Source organism: Stegodyphus dumicola, chromosome 9 (genome assembly GCF_044657685.1).
Source record: "Stegodyphus dumicola isolate Sdum_Otavi_A_Nest chromosome 9, ASM4465768v1".
Classification (NCBI taxonomy): Eukaryota; Metazoa; Arthropoda; class Arachnida; order Araneae; family Eresidae; genus Stegodyphus; species Stegodyphus dumicola.
This window is the reverse complement of record NC_140776.1, coordinates 182,491,638-182,512,536: the sequence shown is the minus strand read 5'-3', so window position 1 is coordinate 182,512,536 and position 20,899 is coordinate 182,491,638. Positions and strand designations below refer to the sequence as shown.

General features: G+C 34.2%; 1 protein-coding gene across 1 annotated transcript in view; it reads right to left on the bottom strand.

The window, feature by feature from the left end:
* The window catches only part of LOC118187128 (uncharacterized), a 100,893-nt gene extending 87,403 nt beyond the window's left edge, over positions 1–13,490 (bottom strand). The window contains exon 1 of the mRNA XM_085824435.1: positions 13,334–13,490. The gene's annotated coding sequence lies outside the window, so the exon portion shown is untranslated. The remainder of the gene's footprint in view (positions 1–13,333) is intronic.
* Positions 13,491–20,899: the final 7,409 nt, after the last annotated feature.

Here is a 20,899-nt window from a genome sequence, read left to right as displayed (position 1 = left end):
GGTGAATGTCGACATTGACCGGTGTAAGTCAGAAATAAGAGTATTTGGAAAATATTTCGGGCATACACCAAGAGACTATGTGAATGTTGACATTCACCGGTGAAAGTTGACATTCTCCAGATTTCGGTGTTTCACCGTAACATATGCATTACAACGATGACGGAATGACTGGCGTACATTTTAGATGTCCGGCATGTCATGTACTTCTGCAACAGAGACAAATCTTTAGATAGCTGTGAGTTAGTTTATAAGGTATTTCTTCCACTTCGATAGCGTGCCTTCGTGGTGTAACGGTAGCACGCTAGGCCGGTATTCCAGAGGTCCGTGGTTCGATTCCCGGCGAAGGCGGTTGCATATTTTCATCTTTTCTGCTTCCGGTTAACCTAATTACTCTACAAGTGGCGCCCGAACCAAAAGGGTTGTGGATGATGATTCTCCGCACCCAGGATTTGGCGACTAGGTCCCCTAAAGCTCTAGGCGCCTAAAGCCCTAGTCCCCTTTTTAAAGGGCGACTAAGACTAGGTCCCCTAAAGCTTTAGTCGCCCTTTAAAAAGGGGAGTATATAAGGTATTTCTCCCACTTCCCTAGCGTGCCTTCGTCTGTAACGATAGCACGCTGGGCCAGTATTCCAGAGGTCCGTGGTTCGATTACCAGCGAAGGGGGTTGCATATTTTTCATCTTTTCTGCTTCTAATTAACCTAATGACTCTACATGTTGTGTCTCGATCCATTCTCGTTGTGAAGTAATAAAAGTTGACAGCTCACAGCCGTCTGTCCTGTGGTTTACGGTAATGAATATATTGCAGTTGTTGTTCATTAATTTGAATAATTCTTGTAAATATCACACACTATTTCTTCTAAACACCCATGATTAAAGTGAATTTTAAAAGGACTTTTTTAAAGGTTCTTGGAGTATTTACTGTGTTTTCGCATTTATATTTCCCATTCCACTACGTGCTATATTATGAAAATTGTTTAGCCATGGTACATCCTTCCTTAAATCGTCCGTCGATTCTACAGGCATACTAAAGTGTTTAATAGTGACTTTAAAAAAGGATTTTATGTATATTAATCAGTAAATTATGTAAATAAAAAGCCATAAACGCACCAGAAAAATGAAAAAATTCAGCAATAAAAAGGCGTTAATTTTATCTGCAATAAGCTTGAATACTGAATATTGAAAAGCTTACTTAAGTTTGTAGAGTCATTAGGTTAACTGGAAGCAGAAAAGATGACAAATATGCAACCGCCTTCGCCGGGAATCGAACCACGGACCTCTGGAATACCGGCCCATCGTGCTATCGTTACACCACGAAGGCACGCTAGTGAAGTGAGAGAAATACCTTATATATTCCTCTCTTTTTAAAGGGCGACTAGGGTTTTAGGGGACCTAGTCGCCAAATCCTGGGTGCGGAGAATCATCATCCACAACCCTTTTAGTTCGGGCGCCACTTGTAGAGTCATTAGGTTAATTGGAAGCAGAAAAGATGAAAAATATGCAACCGCCTTCGCCGGGAATCGAAACACGGATCTCTGGAATACCGGCCCAGCGTGCTACCGTTACACCACGAAGGCACGCTAGGAAAGTGGGAGAAATATGTTATAAGTTTTTACTTAAACTACTGGATACAATTTTCATTCGTTTATATTTGTAAAGCAGTGAAATCTTCAGGAACACTTTCGATCGTGAACAGTCACTAACAGATTTTCCAAACTAGTCATATATTTATGCAGCGTTGATGTCACTATTTTTAATGACATTATAAAGTATTTTCCTCCTCCTTCCAGCCTGCCCTCGTGGTGTAACGGTAGCACACTCGGCGCGCATTTGAGAGGTCCAGGTTCGTATCTCAGTGAGGGCATTGCTCATTTTTCATATCTCTTCCGAAATAACCCAATGATTCTACAATGACGCCCGAACTGAAGAGGTGATGGATGATAATTCCTCACCACCAGGATTAGGCGATTGGGTTGCCAAATACCCGGTTGCCCTTTAAAAGTGGGAGTATATAAGACATTTTCTTTCTCCTTCCAGCATGCCTTCGTGGTATAATGGTAGCACACTCGGAGTGTACTTGAGAGGTCCAGGTTCGAGTCCCGGCGACGGTATTGCTCATTTTCAATGTCCTCTGCTTCAAAATAACCTAATTTCTAAGGAGTGTAGCTGTTAGTTTATTTTTAGCTAATCCTAAAAACATACGACGAATCCTGCTCGACTGTAAGTTGACAGTTTTACTCCATTAAAATTCAACTTTTATACCACTGGTAGGGGTAATGTGTGTAGGCTCTGATAATCTACTTTACTAGTGATGTAAGTTAAAGCGAAACAAGAAATGATAAGAAAGGGAAAAAGGCCTTATCGCATTAGTAAAGAGAGCTGCATGCAAAATATGTGCATAAATTTTACATGCGATGATGCAAAACAAAATACTCATGTGACGTGTTTTATTGCGGCATTCACTTCATTGCAATAGACTGGAACGGATTCACATTATCTCTAAGTATATCTGTTTAGTGATTAGGAAGATCGCACACTTTCTTCGAGATGTCGACATTGAAAACATTCACGTTTTTTATGTGATCTATGCTAATGAAGTAGAAAAGAGATAAGAAAGCTGTTGAAGCATAAAGAAAGGTAATGACACGATAGATGCATACAGAAATTTGAATCGGAAATTCGGCAATAATAGTACTACGATGAGAGTAATAATTTTGACATATTTTGCTCCGTACATTGGGGTCGATTCTATTAGAACTATCTTCTTCAGCTGCATGAATGTTCTTGGTTCCATCACCCCCCTCCCGAAAAGAGAAATGCGCACGTATTGGGTTGTAATGTGCCATATTTTAACGCAGTTCCGCTCTAATTACCTTGTATGTGTTAAGTGATTGCAGCAAATCGGGCATTCAAAGCATGGGCATTAAATTTTATTGGAAATACTCGAAATATGATACCAACTAAATGGGGTAACCATCTGATATTTGCTTGTGTTTCTCCTGATGAAACATAATGCCAGATGAAATAATCGGATAATATCTTCCCATCTGAATGTCTTTGTAAAAGCTTTTTAATTAAAGAAAAGCATGTTTTTTTTTTTACTATTGTGCGAAAGCGATTACTTTACCGTTATATATAATGAGAAGAAAATAGTGATAAGTACGTTTTAATATTTTTCTATTTGTTCTTATAATAATTTATTTACTTAAAAGTTAGATGAAAAAAAAAATTGTTAAAGAAGTACTTAATTTAGAAATTTCAACGAGAATGCCATCGTTTCCTAGAGAACGAAGTTATAATATATGTGATAACAAGTGTTCTTTTAAATATTTCTATAGTCTGAAATGTTGCAATAAAAATAATCCTGAAATGTTTAATCCTGAAAGACATAATATAAATACAACGAGATGATTCGTTATCTGAAGATTTTGTTATTCTAATTGATGTTCTATTGTAACCTGATGTTTAGCGCAGTAACTTAAATATATATTAGGTGGTCTATGATAATAAATTTTATTAAAAAAATATTTATTTTAAATTTAATGTTTTATTTTAAAATGTGCATATTAACTTCTAAGGTATTTCTCCCACTTTCCTAGTGTTCCTTCCTGTTCCTGTTAGTAGTGGTTCTGCACGCTGGGCCGGTATTCCAGAGATCCGTGGTTCGATTCCCGGCGAAGGCCTTGCTAATTTTTCAGTCTCTCTTGCTTTCAAATAAATCCTAATGCCTCTACAGTGGCGCCCGAACTAAAAGGGTCGTGGATGATGACTCTCCATACCCAGGATTTGGCAATTAGGTCCCCTTAAAAAACCCCAGTCGCCCTTTAAAAGGGGGAGTATATAAAGTATTTCTCCCGCCTTTCTAGCGTGCCTTCGTGGTGTAGTGGTTCTGCACGCTGGGCCGGTATTTCAGAGGTCCGTGGTTCGATTCCCGGCGAAAGCGTTGCATATTTTTCATCTCTCCGGTTTTCCAATTAACCTAAAGTCTCTACAAACTGTTCAGTGTAATTTTTTAAATGTTATTTAAGCTAAACTCAGTGGTGCAACAACTCTAGCGGGCCACTGCCTGTAGTACTCTTTTTCTGCTTTCTTGAACTTTGGGCCCCGGAGTGCATCAGCTTATGCCCTGGACACGTGATCAGCTTGTCGTAGGTCCCCCGGCGTTTAGTCCCCAAGCGAATTTGGTACTCATTTTATCGACCCGCTTAAGGGATGAAAGGTCGCGTCAACCTTACGCAGGCCGGGGATCGAACCCCGGATCTGTGGTGCAGCTGCGCAACGAGCTAGCCACTTCGCCAACGGGGGGTCATTTAAGCTGGAAGGAATAGATTTGATTCTACTATATTTCGCAATTCATCATTAAACATTTGATTTTTTTACTACTTTTAAGTGTAGTTAATTAAGAATCTCACATTAATTTGCATTCGTTTAATGTTTAGTTTGTTTTTAAATGAAGAAATTAATATATCAGTAATTAAGACAATTCTTCTTGTAGGATAGGAAGCATTTTATCAATTTCGTGGTCAAAAGAGAATAAATTTAAAGAAAATTACCGCATTTTGTGACTGTTCCGGGTCCTATGAATCCGAATACCGGCAGGTCGACATGAGTTCAAAAATCGGGGAATGAGCTGGATAAATGGGTATCTTCATGACTTTCTCCAAGCTTATTATTCTTTAAGTTTTATTCTTGTGTGACGTCACTGACTTTTAGATTGTGTTACGTCACTGACGTCATTGACTTTTAGTTTACTTAAAAGCAACTACTTCCTTCGCGTCTTCCTTTCTTCCACTTGTGTAAATGACATCAGTGTTACGAAGAGCCTAACCTTGTTTGTGTATTGATTCTGGTTCTCCGATCTATAATTTTGAATGCGATCCTGTCTCCATTAGAAAGTCTTCCACAAAGGTATTCCTTCCCTTAAAGCAGATATCTCGCGGGTTTGTCTGAAATTTAATAAATCCAATCTGGGCGCTATGCTTAGTTGCCAATACATTACTTTGCTCATAATATTGCCAAACAAGGAAAAGAAAAATCATCCAACTTTCATCTTAATTTGAACTCACAAAAGTAATCTTTAATCAAATAAAGCTATCTTCTCAGACGTATCTGATCTTCCCAAGTATATCACAGCACAGGATTAGGCCCATGGAACATTCTGATATATAGAAGTCCAGCAAACACATAATGGATTTGGATTCATAGGATCGACGATACATAGAATCGATTCTGCACGACTACGTAGCATTTGTAGTACATAGGACTGACAACGGTATAAGTTCAACAACAGCATATGACCAGTGTTGTAGCTGAGTAGGCAGAGCCAGATTTAGATTTGATAAGGTCCTAAGTTATTTGAGATATAGGACCCTTCATAAGTCTGTTACAATATATTTTAATAGTATTTATACTATATTTTAATTTTTTGGGGCCCCCAAGAACGTCGGCCTTAAGTTATAGCTTGTATAGCTTATACGTAAATCCTGCCCTGTGAATAGGAGCACAGGGGTGGAGGAGGAGGTCCACTGCGAGCGGGACTTTCTAGGGGTCGTATTTTTTGCACGAAATATTATTTTATAGGTGCAAGTCAAGTGGATCGTCGACGGAGGTGAAGAATAATCAGATTTTAAATTGTCCTAAGGAATTAAATTGAGAATAAATTTCATTTTTACTCTACATTATAGAACTAGTATTGAAATAAATCACCATGTAATTTCAACAGAATCCATTGTAATACCTTTTTTATTAAGTCGAAATTTTTAAATATAAATTATGATCATTGTGACATTCACAGGAAGAATTTCTCGTTAAGAAAGAAATATTTCAGAGTTCCATGTTTGCAGGGAAATTGAAATAGGAATCTTGAAGGGCCTTTTGAATTTTTTTCAATTTATTCTAAAATGCAATCTCCAGGACCAAATATTGCGATACAAGTGCAAAATTTCCTCTCAGTTGCTGTAAGTGTTGCTAATTGTGAGAAGCATTTCCTAAATAAAAATCATGTAAGAAATATTGAAAAACTATAAGTGCATAATTTTGCACTCTCTTGTCTAAAAACAGCAATTGAAGCAATCAAATAGACTTCCACAGTTTCATCGATGGTTTTAGAAACAAAATAATAATATGTTTTTAAAATGTTGGAATTAAAAGTTTTTCATCAGAAATAAACTTCGAGTTTTACTTTATTTCCCTACATGTCATTTTGACATTTTTTATAGTTATTTGTTTGTAGTATGTAAGGAGGGGCGGGAAATTTAGGGATCGCCCCAGGCTGCAAATCCAGGGACAGCACCGGACGGCAAGAGTTCTAGCTACCGGCAATACGATCGATGTTACAAAAATGAAGTGTTGAGTAATGATGTCACATTAAGAAAGAGGGTTTATACGCAGTTTTCCCCTCCATAGAATCGTCACAGTTGTAAGATCGACATTGCATAGCCATGGCACCTGTGTACATCGTTGTGGCATATTATCGACACAAGAATAAGATTAACACGACGTAGTATAGAAAGTGGCACAATGTGGACAAGTACTAATTATCGGAATAATATAGGCAAATAACAATATAATAATTACAGGAAAAAAATCTGATGTGTACACCACATGACTTCCTTGTACGGAATATTAAATTATACGCATTTTTTCTTGCATTCCATTTAAACTTATTGGATTGAATTAAATCTACTTCGCCGACAGCGCATAAACCACAATAGAATAAAGGCATTCTTTAAAATTCACTATAGTATTTGCTTACCATAGCGACACTGGCGCTAGATTCACTTAACAGTATTATATTTCGTTCATATTATAACTCATAATGCACAAAATTTATATCATTTAAAGAACGGAATTATCTAATCGTTGCCACATGTTCTATTCAAATACTATAATAAAGCTAGAAAGATGTATAAAAGAAATTAGGCAAACAAAACAAAAAAGAAACAATTTTTCACAGACGATTGAATATTTTTCATTCAATTAATTCAGTTCTCACTTCGCGAGAAGGCAAAAATACATAAAAACTCAAAATATCTATATTAAAAATTACGAAGTAAATCTTAAACACTTATTTCCTCGAAAAAATTCCAGAAAGGATTAAGCATGATTTAATTGGCAGTAATAAATGGAGGCGTTATCTTTGTTGTTGCGAAGCTAAGTTTCTCTAGATTGGAAACAAATCCACTAGTCTGCCGTTTCAAATGTAAAGAATCAATGGCGCCATAAAAAGAGGCTTAGCGGCACTTAAACAACTTTAAAATTGTTGATAGTTCTAAAAATATTGCATACAGATTTACTAAAGGCATAAAAACCTTAACCAGAAGATAAAAACAACATAATTCAATCATTTTTAAAGCAAAAAAGGTACAATTTACAAACATATAAGAGTAAAGAAACTGAGATCACTGAGCCGGGTAACAGAGTGGATATATATATATATATATATATAAATATATTTGTATACGATTGGTGCGGCCGATTGCAACCAAAATACGAGGTGCACATCTGCATGTTATAGCAGTCCTATACACAAAATTTCAACGTTCTGAGGCTACTCGTTTTTAAGTTATGCTAGATACGTACGTACGTACATACGTTCGTACAGACGCCACGAAAAATTCTGTTCAAAATTCATTTTAAAGAAGTTTTATAATTTTTTTGGAGGAAACGAGTCTTTTATTCTGTCCTTACGTACAGATATCACGCAAAAACGTCGTTAAATTGCATTCGATAGCTGTCAAAATGGATATTTTGTTGAAATATGCTGTCTGAAACTTTTCGCGATTACAATACTTCCTTTTGACTTCGTACAAGGAAGTAAAAAGAGAGAAATAATTAAGAGGGAAAAATTTGAATGTATTATTATTTTTAGTGTGCCTGAATAGGAGAGAAACCGGCATTATCATACCATCGAAACCAATTTTTGAGCTGTCATGTCGATTATGTGACTGGTAAAGAAACTATTGATCGAATGGAGGGACGATCCTGCGTCCATATCCACCCTTAACGTTCCCAGAAAGGAAGACACTTGCTGGAATAATCTTCAGTCAAGTGAGGTTCAGCCTAGATTCTTCAAAGACCCGAGGTTCCAGAAAAAGGTTTCAAGGCATAAGGTGGCATTTTCTAAAATCTTAAACTATATAATATGTAGATGTGTGTGTGTGTATAAAATCTAAGATTTTCTCTAATATATATTTATACTGAACTGACATATTAAACATATTATTCGTTTACAAATGCAGTTGTTCAAGTTGAGCCTCTAGCGGGGATTTAATCTGTTGCGTACCGAATTCTAATTACCCGTTGCATACTAAATTGACATATTACTAATTTTGATTAAATGAGGTGAATATATATAGACTCCCAATGGTATCAAAATCGTAAAAAACAACCTTATATTTAGCGTAGGTATAATGAAACACTCAATCGATTTCGAGGGCAGCTAAAGGTCCCTCCTCATCAGGAGAAAGAAATACATAGAAAGAAGAAAATAGGAATCACAGAAACACGTGGTGCTTATCAGCACTGCACGTGGTTATAACTAGATTTTTAATTTCAGACAGCCTGGCTCAGTAAAAGTAGGCGGCCAGTGCAACTCTGATTAAAAATCTAGTTATAACCACGTGCAGTGCTGATAAGCACCACGTGTTTCTGTGATTCCTATTTTCTTCTTTCTATGTATTTCTTTCTCCTGATGAGGAGGGACCTTTAGCTGCCCTCGAAATCGATTGAGTGTTTCATTATACCTACGCTAAATATAAGGTTGTTTTTTACGATTTTGATTGTCACATTAGCGTGTTTCTCTTCTAGTCCCAATGGTATCTTTAATTCTTACCGCATTTGGATAGGTTTTGGACTTTTATATCGAACATTGATGAAAATAAATTGATGCCCAGAGAAAAGAATTTTTTCCTTTAATAGAATCACCAATTGAGGCCCGGTGGCGCAGTTGCTAGCGCATGGCGCAACAACACCACAGGTCCGGGGTTCGATTCCCGGTTGGTGCGGCCGATTGTCCATTCAGCCTTTCATTCCTTTGATTTCCACCACTTGGGTCGATAAAATGAGTACCAAGTTTGCTTGGGGACCCTGCGACCAAGCTGACCACTTGTTCAGGACATATGCTTATGTACCCCGGGGCCCACGATCAAGAAAGCAGATTTCGGGCACTACAGGCCTTGGCCCATTAGGGCTGTTACGCCACTGAGTTTAGTTTAGTTTTAGAATCACCAATTATTTTCAGAACTTAATTCGTACATTCTGGACAAAACCCACCAGCGACCAAGCGGTAAAGTAGCTGAACACTGGTAGCTCGATTTAGGTTGTATTTAGTTATGGCAAAGCACTCAAGGAGTACCTCCTGAGAGTAGGGATTCCTTCATGGACTAAGGGAAACTGGCTGGTATACCCCTTACATGAAAATGCCCATACAACCAGCCCGTTCCCCTGGATTCAAACCCGGAACCGAACTACGGGTAATCAGCGACTTTACCGCTCAGCTCCGATTCAGGGTTTGAATCCCTGTTGCATGGGTGTTTTCGGGGTTTTTCGGATGCGTAACTTGGATATGAGCAAGTTTCCTTTAAGGGGACTCATACACCTTAAACCCCTCATGATCTTCGAATATGTGACTATTGCAAGAATTGGGATATTTTATTTATTTTAAAAGCAATTACTTCCAACTTTTTACAGCTGACTTCATGATATAGCTGCTTTGGAAACTAGTAACCAGAAAGTTTCTGTTGCCACAAATAGTTTTGTAATTTAATCCTCTTTGTGACGAAATATTTCGCCATGTTTCCACTTTGCGCGCATGATATTTTAAAAATGGCTAATGGTACATACTTGAAATTGGATGAAATTCTTTACATGGGCACTATTTTCTAAATGAACCAACAATCTGATGAATATTTTACTATTGAAAAATTTTATGGACGAAAACATTACACATTTTTTTAATAAAATACATTTTATAAACTCAACTCAAAATAAAATAAAAATTTAACATGAAATTTTTAGAATTTTAGGTTCACAGTAGTTTCCAGTCGTTATAAAAGCTATATATTAAATATGGAATTAAATTATGAAACAGAATGTTTTAAACTGTGCGCGGAATGTGGAAACATGACAAAAAATGTTGTCACAAAGCGGATTAAGTTACAAAAATATTTGAGGCAACACAAACTTTCTGATGACTATTTCAGAAAGCAGCTATATTATGTAGTTAGCTGTAAAAAGTTGGTAGTAATTGCTTTTAAAATAAATAAGTTATCCCAATTCTTGCGACAGTCACCTATTCGAACATCTTATGGGTTTTAAGGTGTATGAGTCCCCTTAAACGTCCTCCACGGGGCATTCCTTCCTTTGTTGTTGCTTATGCTTACTTGTCTGACGTAGTCAGCAAAAGCCCACGAAAATCCTCGTGGCAAGGAGCGCTAGATTACGCCTGCCGTTGGCAACAGCCTTGAACACCATTCGGGTAACAGTGAGATTTAACCCAGTTCTGCCCTCAGTTCGGATGGAGAGCACCCCGGGGTAGGGGCCTGAGTGTTTCCCATCCCTCCCCTTCCACCAAACCACACGAGAGGACCTTCGGCTCGCGGCATATTTACAGTGCCGCCTTGCCGCACCGACACTGTACAAACACCCATGACTTCTCCGGGATTCGAACCCGGGTCCTCCGGCACACCAGTCAGCGACACTAACCACTGTACCATTGTGTGCGTCATTGTAATAATAATAAGGGAAAAACCATAAGAAATAAAGAATCTGTCTCAAGGCTTTGTATTTTTATAAACCAAAAGTTAGATAAAATAAATAGATCCATTCGTAAAAAAGGAATCGTGACCCTAAATAGTATCGTGAGTTATTCTAAGTTTTTTTTTTTTTACTTTTATGCTGGACACATAAACAAATCCATAAGAAGTCTTTGCCTCTAATAGCATTACCGATAATTTTTGGAGTTTTATATCTACACTTCACTGCACAGATTGTTCTAATGCTTCGTTAGCTGAAATTAATGTTCCGCTGTCTGAGTCTAATGCTCAGTTAGCTGTAGAAATAGTATTTTTAGTAGCAGGTTTATGAAATCTGAGGAAATAATCAGGGATTCTTTTAGAAGTTTTGCGAAAAGCCGGTCAAACCAAACACCTGTCGGTACATAAATTACGTTAAGAGGTTTTGTTTTACTGTACTGTCATAGAGTTCTTAGATGCTTTTGTTTTTGATAATTAACACTTTGTGCTTAGGTATACGAATCAAAATTTTTTAGGTACTTAAGACTTTTAAGAAAAATCAGATGTCTTTAAGTACTTTGAATTTTTGAGAAACATCATCCTTGCGTTCGCAAGAAATTGAATCCAAAAATCTTCTAGTTGTTAGTTGGACGTTGCTTTTCACGTCATCGTGAAGATACATAAGAAAAGGGCCTTCAGTTCCTTATACTTTTATTTGAAACTTTTTTGAGTATTTTCTCACGATTCAGAAAAAAAAAAGTCATGCACACCTGCGGAGTTTAAAAGTGCTATTAAAGTTAGCTTTAAACTGAAGAGTTGTGTGTGATTAAATTGAAGAGTATCAGAAAACTTTCATGAGAATTAGTTCGAAAAAGAGGTTCTAATCTCCTGAACGGGTGGCTGCATGGGCATTTCAGGGTTTTCCCCATGTTTAAAGTATATATGAGCTAGTTTCCCCCAGAAAGTCCTCCACGAAGGCCTCCTTCCCCTTAGACAGATAGTCCCCGAGTGCTTTGAGATAATCAAACAAACCAAATCAAGCAAACCAGTTAGAAAACATAAAATAAACAGTGATACATGTATCTAACTAAATATATAAAATTAATTGAAAAACCTCACTTTAAAATATTGAGAACATTATATAGATTAGAAGAAATGTCACATGAATTTTTATGGTTGATAGTAAATACTATGGCAAAAACTAGCACAAACAAATAATTGTGTAATAACAGAAAATTTTATTTTAAAAAATTTTCTTTAATTCTTGCGGATGGCATACATGTGACGGACAGTTTCCATACCAACTGATACCCAATTTTTGGCTCAAAATGTTTAACAATTTTCTTCATCCCCTCGATCCGACGCAGTTTCCTAAAGCTTTTTTATAGAGTTTCACAGTCGGTTTAATATCTAGATGTTGTTATAGATAGGCTATTTCTACTGCTTATCGTGTAAGAGAATTGTTTTGATGACACTTAGATCTACAGTTAGAGAAATCTTGTACGAAATTTATGCGGTTTGTTACAGCATTGGCAGTTAAGCTTTAACAAAATGTAAAAAAATTTCAAACTTATTTTTCTTTTCTATCTGAAATCTAAAGTTTGGATATTTTTGTTGGTTACACTTCGTAATCCAAATACGATGACTGCTAAATGTTAAATTTTCATACTGACGTTTATTTAAAGTCTTTCTGATAGGTTTTATTAATAATTAGATATCTCATTTTAATTTGAACTACAAGAAATTGTGAAAACTTTTTTAATGTTTCAGAGAAAATTTTCCAAGTAGGAAAAAGCTTAAGAATAAATAATGCCAACTTAGTACCTTTCTCTTATTTAGTAAATTTTTCTTCGATGCATAAATAAAAACGCATATGCTTGCATGTAAATAATTACAAACTTTTTTTATTTCTTATTACAGCTTTCGACTTCATAAAGTTTGTAGCGTTAGAGAGAAATTATGTTCACTATGGATTGTAGAAGCTAATCGGCTTTTTTTCTCATTAATTTTCAACTGTAAAAAATCTTTTCACATATAAATTTATTCCAGAATAAAGGCAAAATCCTCAGTACAAAAATTCGTAACCGGACATATTTATCTTCAAATCATCGAATAAGATTTATATCACACTGTAAATTACTTAGCTCCCATTCATAGCTTTTTAATAAATTATTCAAATTATTTTTTAATTGTAATGAAAATAATATAAACTCGAACTTCAAATAATTAAAAGTCTCCAGATCTTTGTAATACTGTATTTGCAATAAATTAATAATGATAATTGCAGAAATAAATTAATGATTTTGATAGCAGTATTAGAATATGCTGCTATCAAAATGTCTTTCAAATAATCGTATAAAAGTTAATAAAATAAAGTTTTATTTATAAATATATACAGCATTAATTTTCTTAAAGTTGGCAAAAAACCATGTTCATTTCTTTTTTAAAATTTATATTTAATATAACTAGTTTAAATTTATTTAAAAAACGAAAAATTTCATAGTTAAAAAACGGAAGCGAAATCGCGAACAATATTCCGCGTAGTTATTTCCGCAGTAAAAGTAAATAACCGCAAAGATAATGAACTTGAAAATTTCACTCACCTCTTCTCATCAGTGTTTGTTATTCTCCTACTCGTGTTTTGCTGCTTTCCTTAGAACGATACTCCCCAGCGAATAGAAGATCACGTCGCTCCTCGTGTCGTCAGTTGGAGCACTAATGACTATCTGAGACGCACCGTTGAATTGATGCGAATGAAAACGCTTTTCACGGCTGCAAACCAGCTGAAAGCTGCGTGCGCCCTCTTTTTTTTCTTTTTCTTTTTTTTTTTTTTAAGAGGCAAGTTCTCCCCCCCCCCTCGTTTGTTGTTGTTGTTCTTGTTTCAGTCACAACGCGCGTAACAGCTCAATTTTTACAATTGCTGCTGTTTATTTCTTGAATTTATATTGTAACTGCGATATCAGGCGCTTTATTTGTAAAAGATATATACCGGTTTAAATAAAAATATCGGATGTGGACACCATGGCTTCCTTCTACGGCCTGTTAGATGATACACATTTTTTGTTGCATCTCATTTAAAATTATTTCCTCGAATTTCATTAGAGGTATGGTTCTAATTGATTCAGTTTAATTCTCAGTTCGCTGCAAGGCAAAAATACATAAAATCTCAATCTTCTTTAAAACTGCAAAAAACAGAAAAACCTAAAACACCAGATACATTTAAAAATACTTAAAAACTAATTTTTATAATTAAAATCAGAGTTTCTAACAAGCAATTCGACCAGCGGGCAGGAAGACAAAAGTTTCGGTGCACAAAAGTGAAAGTTAATTTTTGGTCTCACTAAAGTTGATGCATCAACCGAATTAATTCACTATTCCATTAAGACTTTCAAATGCAAAGAAATGACGACATCGTTAGGCTTAGCGCTTAAACTTTTAAATTTTTGATAATTCTATAACTATTGCATACAGCTTAACCAAAGAAACAAACACCGTAATTCTTTTTACCTCTTAAAAAATTTAACCTTATTTGTCTTTATTTGATTCGAGATATCTTATATTGCATTAATTATTAATCAATATCTGTTAAAATTATTGCTAATCCTAGGTTCTTTAGTTCATAATGTGTTTGTTTAATCCTTTTTACCTTTAAAAAATTGCCCCTAATTTGTCTTTATTTGATTCCAGGTATATTATATTGCATTAATTATTAATCTGAATCTGTTATAATTATTGCTAATCCGAAGGTTTTTAGTTCATAATGTGTTTATTTAATTCTTTTTCCTTTAAAAATATTCACCTAATTAGTCTTTATTTGGTTCAAGTATGTTATATTGCATTAATTATTAATCTATATCTGTTATAATTATTGGTAATCTGATGTGAAAGTTCATAGTTCGCAAGGTGTTCATTTAACCCTTTTTACCTTTAATTAAAAAGTTTCACCTAATTTGTCTGTATTTAATTCGAGGTATGTTATATTGCATTAATTATTAATAAATATCTGTTATAATTATTACTAATGGGAAGTTCTTTAGTTCATAATGTGTTTATTTAAACCTTTTTACCTTTAAAAAATTGCACCTAATTTGTCTTTCTTTGATTTGAGGTATGTTATATTGCATTAATTATTAATCTGAATCTGTTATAATTATTGCTAATACGAAGTTCTTTAGTTCATAATGTGTTTATTTAATCCTTTTACCTTTAAAAATTGCACCTAATTTGTCTTTATTTAATTCGAGGTATATTATATTGCATTCATTATTAATCAATATCTGTTATAATTATTGCTAATACGAAGTTCTTTAGTTCATAATGTGTTTATTTAATCCTTTTACCTTTAAAAAATTGCACTTAATTTGTCTTTATTTGATTCGAGGAATGTTATATTGCATTCATCATTAATAAATATCTGTTATAATAATTGCTAATGCGAAGTTTTTACGTCATAATGTGTTTATTTAATCCTTTTTACGTTTAAAAAATTGCTCCTAATTTGTCTTTATTTGATTCGAGGTATAATATATTGCATTAATTATTAAACTGAATCTGTTATAATTATTGCTAATCCGAAGGTTTTTAGTTCATAAAGTGTTTATTTAATTTTTTTTTCTTTAAAAAAATTCACCTAATTAGTCTTTATTTGATTCGAGGTATATTATATTGCATTAATTATTAATCAATATCTGTTATAATTATTACTAATCCGAAGTTCTTTAGTTCATAATGTGTTTATTTAATTCTTTTTCCTTTAAAAAAATTCACCTAATTAGTCTTTATTTGATTCGACGTATGTTATATTGCATTAATTATTAATCTATATCTGTTATAATTATTGGTAAGCCGATGTGAAAGTTCATAGTTCACAAGGTGTTTATTTAACCCTTTTTACCTTTAAAAAGTTTCCCGTAATTTGTCTGTATTTAATTTGAAGTATGTTATATTGCATTAATTATTAATAAATATCTGTTATAATTATTGCTAATACGAAGTTCTTTAGTTCATAATGTGTTTATTTAATCCTTTTACCTTTAAAAATCGCACCTAATTTGTCTTTATTTGATTCGAGGTATATTATATTGCATTAATTATTAATCAATATCTGTTATAATTATTGCTAAATCGAAGTTCTTTAGTTCATAATGTGTTTATTTAATCTTTTTACCTTTAAAAAATTGCACCTAATTTGTCTTTATTTGATTCGAGGTATATTATATTGCATTAATTATTAATCTGAATCTGTTATAATTATTGCTAATCCGAAGTTTTTTAGTTTATAAACCCAATTTTTCTTTTTTTGATTGAAGGTATGTTATATTTCATTAATCGATGGTATCTGTTATAATTATTACTAATCTATGGTATTCGTTACAAAATCGATAGTAGCTGTTATTATTATTACTAATCCGAAGTTCTTTAGTTCAGAATGTATTTATTTAATTCTTTTTCCTTTAAAAAAATTCACCTAATTTGTCTTTATTTGATTCGAGATATCTCATATTGCATTAATTACTAATAAATATTTGTTATAATTATTGCTAATCCGAAGTTAAAGTTCTTCAGTTCACAATGTGTGTATTCAATTCTTTTCACCTCTAAAAGATTTCACCTAATTTGCTTAGTGAAAAACCCGTGCCTTTTACTCATCATGACGCCGGAAACTATAGGTCTCCGTCCACGACACGAAGGATTACGAAGACCGTAACAACTTCTGTGGATTGCTCGAACCCACGGGGATCCTGACGTAATCTGTCGAGCAAATGCTATTGGCTATGAAGACGTGCCTTCTGATGCAGGGATTCTAGAAACAATTAGAGTTATCGACTGAGCGGAATGATCGTCTGAGCAGAGATTTTCTTAGCGGTAGGTCTCGGGCCCCGAGAGAGTGATTGAAGACATGTCACACGTCATTTGGAGGTCAGTCATATAACCAATTTGTAGCCGAAAGAAAAAGTTGAAAGCCTACAATATGAACGTGTCGCTACAATCATTAGATCTGTGTTCTTGTCATGTAATAACTCATTTTTAGCTTATCCATAGTTCCTTCGCCATAAGAGTACTTGCATTATTTCAGTAGGGAAAGAAGATAATGCGAAGCGACATAGAAGTTCATTATAGTTGAAGATTTTTAAAATAGTCATAAAGAGTTCGTTTTGGCAAAAGTTCAGCGATTATCCGTTTCGTGGAGTGATTCTTTTCGTAACCGATTTTCTGAAGTGCTCAGCAGGAAAAGAACATTTTCCAACAAGTGGAGCTTTTGCATAATTTTTCCATATTTTAACTCGGAACAATTCACGTCTTTTGTTATCTTTTGGAAAAAAAAAAAAAAAAAAAAAAAAAAAAAAAAAAAGGCTGAATCATTTTCGAACAATCAATCATCTATTCGAAATATTAAAATATCTCTTTAATAATGGGAAAAGGTTTCGAGTTTGGTAGTTCTTATGCAAATTGTAAGAATAAATTTGCACTGCTTGGCATTCAAAATCGATGGTATTTTGGAACAGCAATTCTCGAGTTATATCAATTTTACATGATATTAAAAGTATGCAAACATTGGTTAAGATTATATAGTTACGATTGTGGTTAAGCAAAATGACAGATACATTAAAGCATAAAACCTCATAGTAGAAAACCTGGTTCACAATGAATTCAATTTGGAACGAAACTGTCAGTGCTTGTGTTTTGGGAAAGAGACCCATTTTTAATAGTACATCCCGAACAAATCTAGTTCATTGGTTTCTAGCTGACGGATGTTTAAAAATGTTCCACAAAACGCAAGAGAATTTGAAAGAAAAATAACACGTTAGAAATGAAAGGGAACTTAGCATTAGTTACATTGTAAGGATTATGTTAATTTTATTAACAGTTAAATTTAAAGTTCCTTTCCTGTCAAAATTCTTAACTTATTACTTCCGGCCAGAACGTAGGTTTGGAATCTTGCTGAATATTTAATGAGGAGGAGCGGTATTTAAACCACGAAGTTACTTACTGAGTCAGAGAGAATCAGAGTTTCTGATTTACGCGCGTCTGCCTTTTGGGCCACTCTCTCTCTCAAAGCTGTTATTACGCTCGGCCGTACTCAGGCCCTTGCTAAGCTTCGTAGTCAAATAAGTTAAGGGGCCAACTCGATTTGAACCTTGATAGCTTCGGCTACATTTCTTAAGTTAATCTTAGTTTTAGTTTAATTCTTAGTCTTTTAAGTTCAAGTCCAAGTGCGGGCTTTGCTTGTACAATACCAGGCGGAGTTTTGTTAAATCTTATTGGAATAATAAAGGGTTAGTTACCTTTCTATCTTGTTGTTTCTTGTCACCGAACTGAAGCGATTATTCGCTTATCAGTTTTTAGATTCTTCACTTCCAACATTAAGTTAGAAGTCCAAAGTGAGGAACTCTACAACATTTATAGCTTGTTTGGAAAAATCATTACCCGTGATCGTTGTTTGGTTAATAAAAATAAAGAATCATCTTTTATGACATGGGGTGGGATTCTAAATTTGCATAATTTGCCTCATTTTTTGCTGGTATAAAAATGTTCCACAAAACGCAAGAGAATTTGAAAGAAAAATGACACGTTAAAAATGAAAAGTGAACTTAGCATTAGTTACATTTATAGCTTGTTTGGAAAAATCATTACCGTGATCGTTGTTTGGGTAATAAAAATAAAGAATCAACTTTTATGACATTGGGTGGGATTCCAAATTTGCATAATTTACCTCATTTTTTGCTGGTATAAAAATGTTCCACAAAACGCAAGAGAATTTGAAAGAAAAATAACACGTTAAAAATGAAAAGTGAACTTAGCATTAGTTATATTTATAGCTTGTTTTGAAAAATCATTAACATGACCGATCGTTGTTTGGGTAATCAAAACAAAGAATCATCTTTTATGACATTGGGTGGGATTCTAAATTTGCATAATTTACCTCATTTTTTGCTGGTATAAAAATGTTCCACAAAACGCAAGAGAATTTGAAAGAAAAGTAACACGTTAAAAATGAAAAGTGAACTTAGCATTAGTTATATTTATAGCTTGTTTTGAAAAATCATTAACATGATCGATCGTTGTTTGGATAATCTAAACAAAGAATCATCTTTTATGACATTGGGTGGGATTCTAAATTTGCATAATTTACCTCATTTTTTGCTGGTATAAAAATGTTCCACAAAACGCAAGAGAATTTGAAAGAAAAGTAACACGTTAAAAATGAAAAGTGAACTTAGCATTAGTTATATTTATAGCTTGTTTTGAAAAATCATTAACATGATCGATCGTTGTTTGGGTAATCAAAACAAAGAATCATCTTTTATGACATTGGGTGGGATTCTAAATTTGCATAATTTACCTCATTTTTTGCTGGTATAAAAATGTTTCACAAAACGCAAGAGAATTTGAAAGAAAAGTAACACGTTAAAAATGAAAAGTGAACTTAGCATTAGTTATATTTATAGCTTGTTTTGAAAAATCATTAACATGATCGATCGTTGTTTGGATAATCTAAACAAAGAATCATCTTTTATGATATTGGGTGGGATTCTAAATTTGCATAATTTACCTCATTTTTTGCTGGTATAAAAATGTTCCACAAAACGCAAGAGAATTTGAAAGAAAAGTAACACGTTAAAAATGAAAAGTGAACTTAGCATTAGTTACATTTATAGCTTGTTTGGAAAAATCATTACCGTGATCGTTGTTTGGGTAATAAAAATGAAGAATCATCTTTAATGACATCGGCTGGGATTCTAAATTTGCATAATTTACCTCATTTTTTGCTAATATAATGGTTAGCGTCTCTGAATGCAATGCTGAAAGGCCCGGGTTCAAATCCAGGAAGAGGCATGGATGTTTGTAAATGTATAGTGTCTGTGCTGCATAGGGTACTCTAAATATGCGGCGAGCCGAAAGTCCTCTTGAGAGGTTGTTGGCAGGGGAGAGGAGGTGGGAGATCCTCACACCCGTCCCCCCGGGGGTGCTCCGTCAAAATTGGGGGCGGAACTGAGCTAAATTGCACTGTCACCTGTAAGATGTTCAAGGCTGTTGCCAATGACAGGAGTAAACATGTGCTCCTTGCCACAAGGAGTTTCGTGGGCTTGCGCTGACTATACATCAGAGAAGTGAGCATTAGTCAACAACACCTTTATCCTTCTTTTTTGAAACATACTGCACACACTTAAAGGAATTCAGTGTCTTCAGAAAGTACTTTCATTACTGAAAATAAAACAATTAACGGAAGTGTGAAAGAATCCCAAGAAACAATACACTTTGTAAAAAAAAAATTAATGATGTGATATAAAAAATACTCTAGTGATATTGTGGATAGAAGTTTATATAGTACCTCATTGCACTGAAACTATTGTTTACTTTAGAACTTTACTCAAGTTCTTTTCTTTTCAGAAATATCAATTTCTGATCTGTTCAGCATTCTTTCAATTCGATTCGTCATCTAATTTCCTTACACATAGAAGAAAATATTCCCAAAGTCAATAGCGTTTGTGAAATTTCTGACATCTGACGTTATAGGTTTCTAATTTCCGTTATGATACTAAAGCCTGTTTTATGTCGATGATCTCATATACAACCTGATTACTTCCTATTCCCACAAGGTCAGGCCCTAGAGTGGTATAGTTGACAGGGCTCCAAAATCATATTATGATTTCTCCTAATCCTGTTTTCCTCTCACGAAAAGAAGGAAACTGTGTATTAGGAACATCTAATATAACGTTTTTTATATTTGAAAGACAGGCCTTACAGTAGTTAAACATTTAGTCTTATATCTCCTATAGTTAAAAAATCTGATGTATACACCACATGACTTCCTTGTACGGAATATTAAATTATACGCATTTTTTCTTGCATTTCATTTAAACTTATTGGATTGAATTAAATCTACTTCGCCGGCAGCGCATAAACCGCAACAGAATAAATGCATTCTTTAAAATTCACTCTATTTGCTTACCATAGCGACACTCTGATATTAGGTTCATTTACCAGTATTATATTTCGTTCACATTTTAACTCAGAATGCACACAATTTATATCATTTAAAGAATTATTTAATCGTTCCCACATGTTCTATTCAAATACTGTAATAAAGCTAGAACGATGAACAAAAGAAATTAAGCAAACACTTATTTCCTCGAAAAAATTCCAGAATGGATTAAGCAAGATTT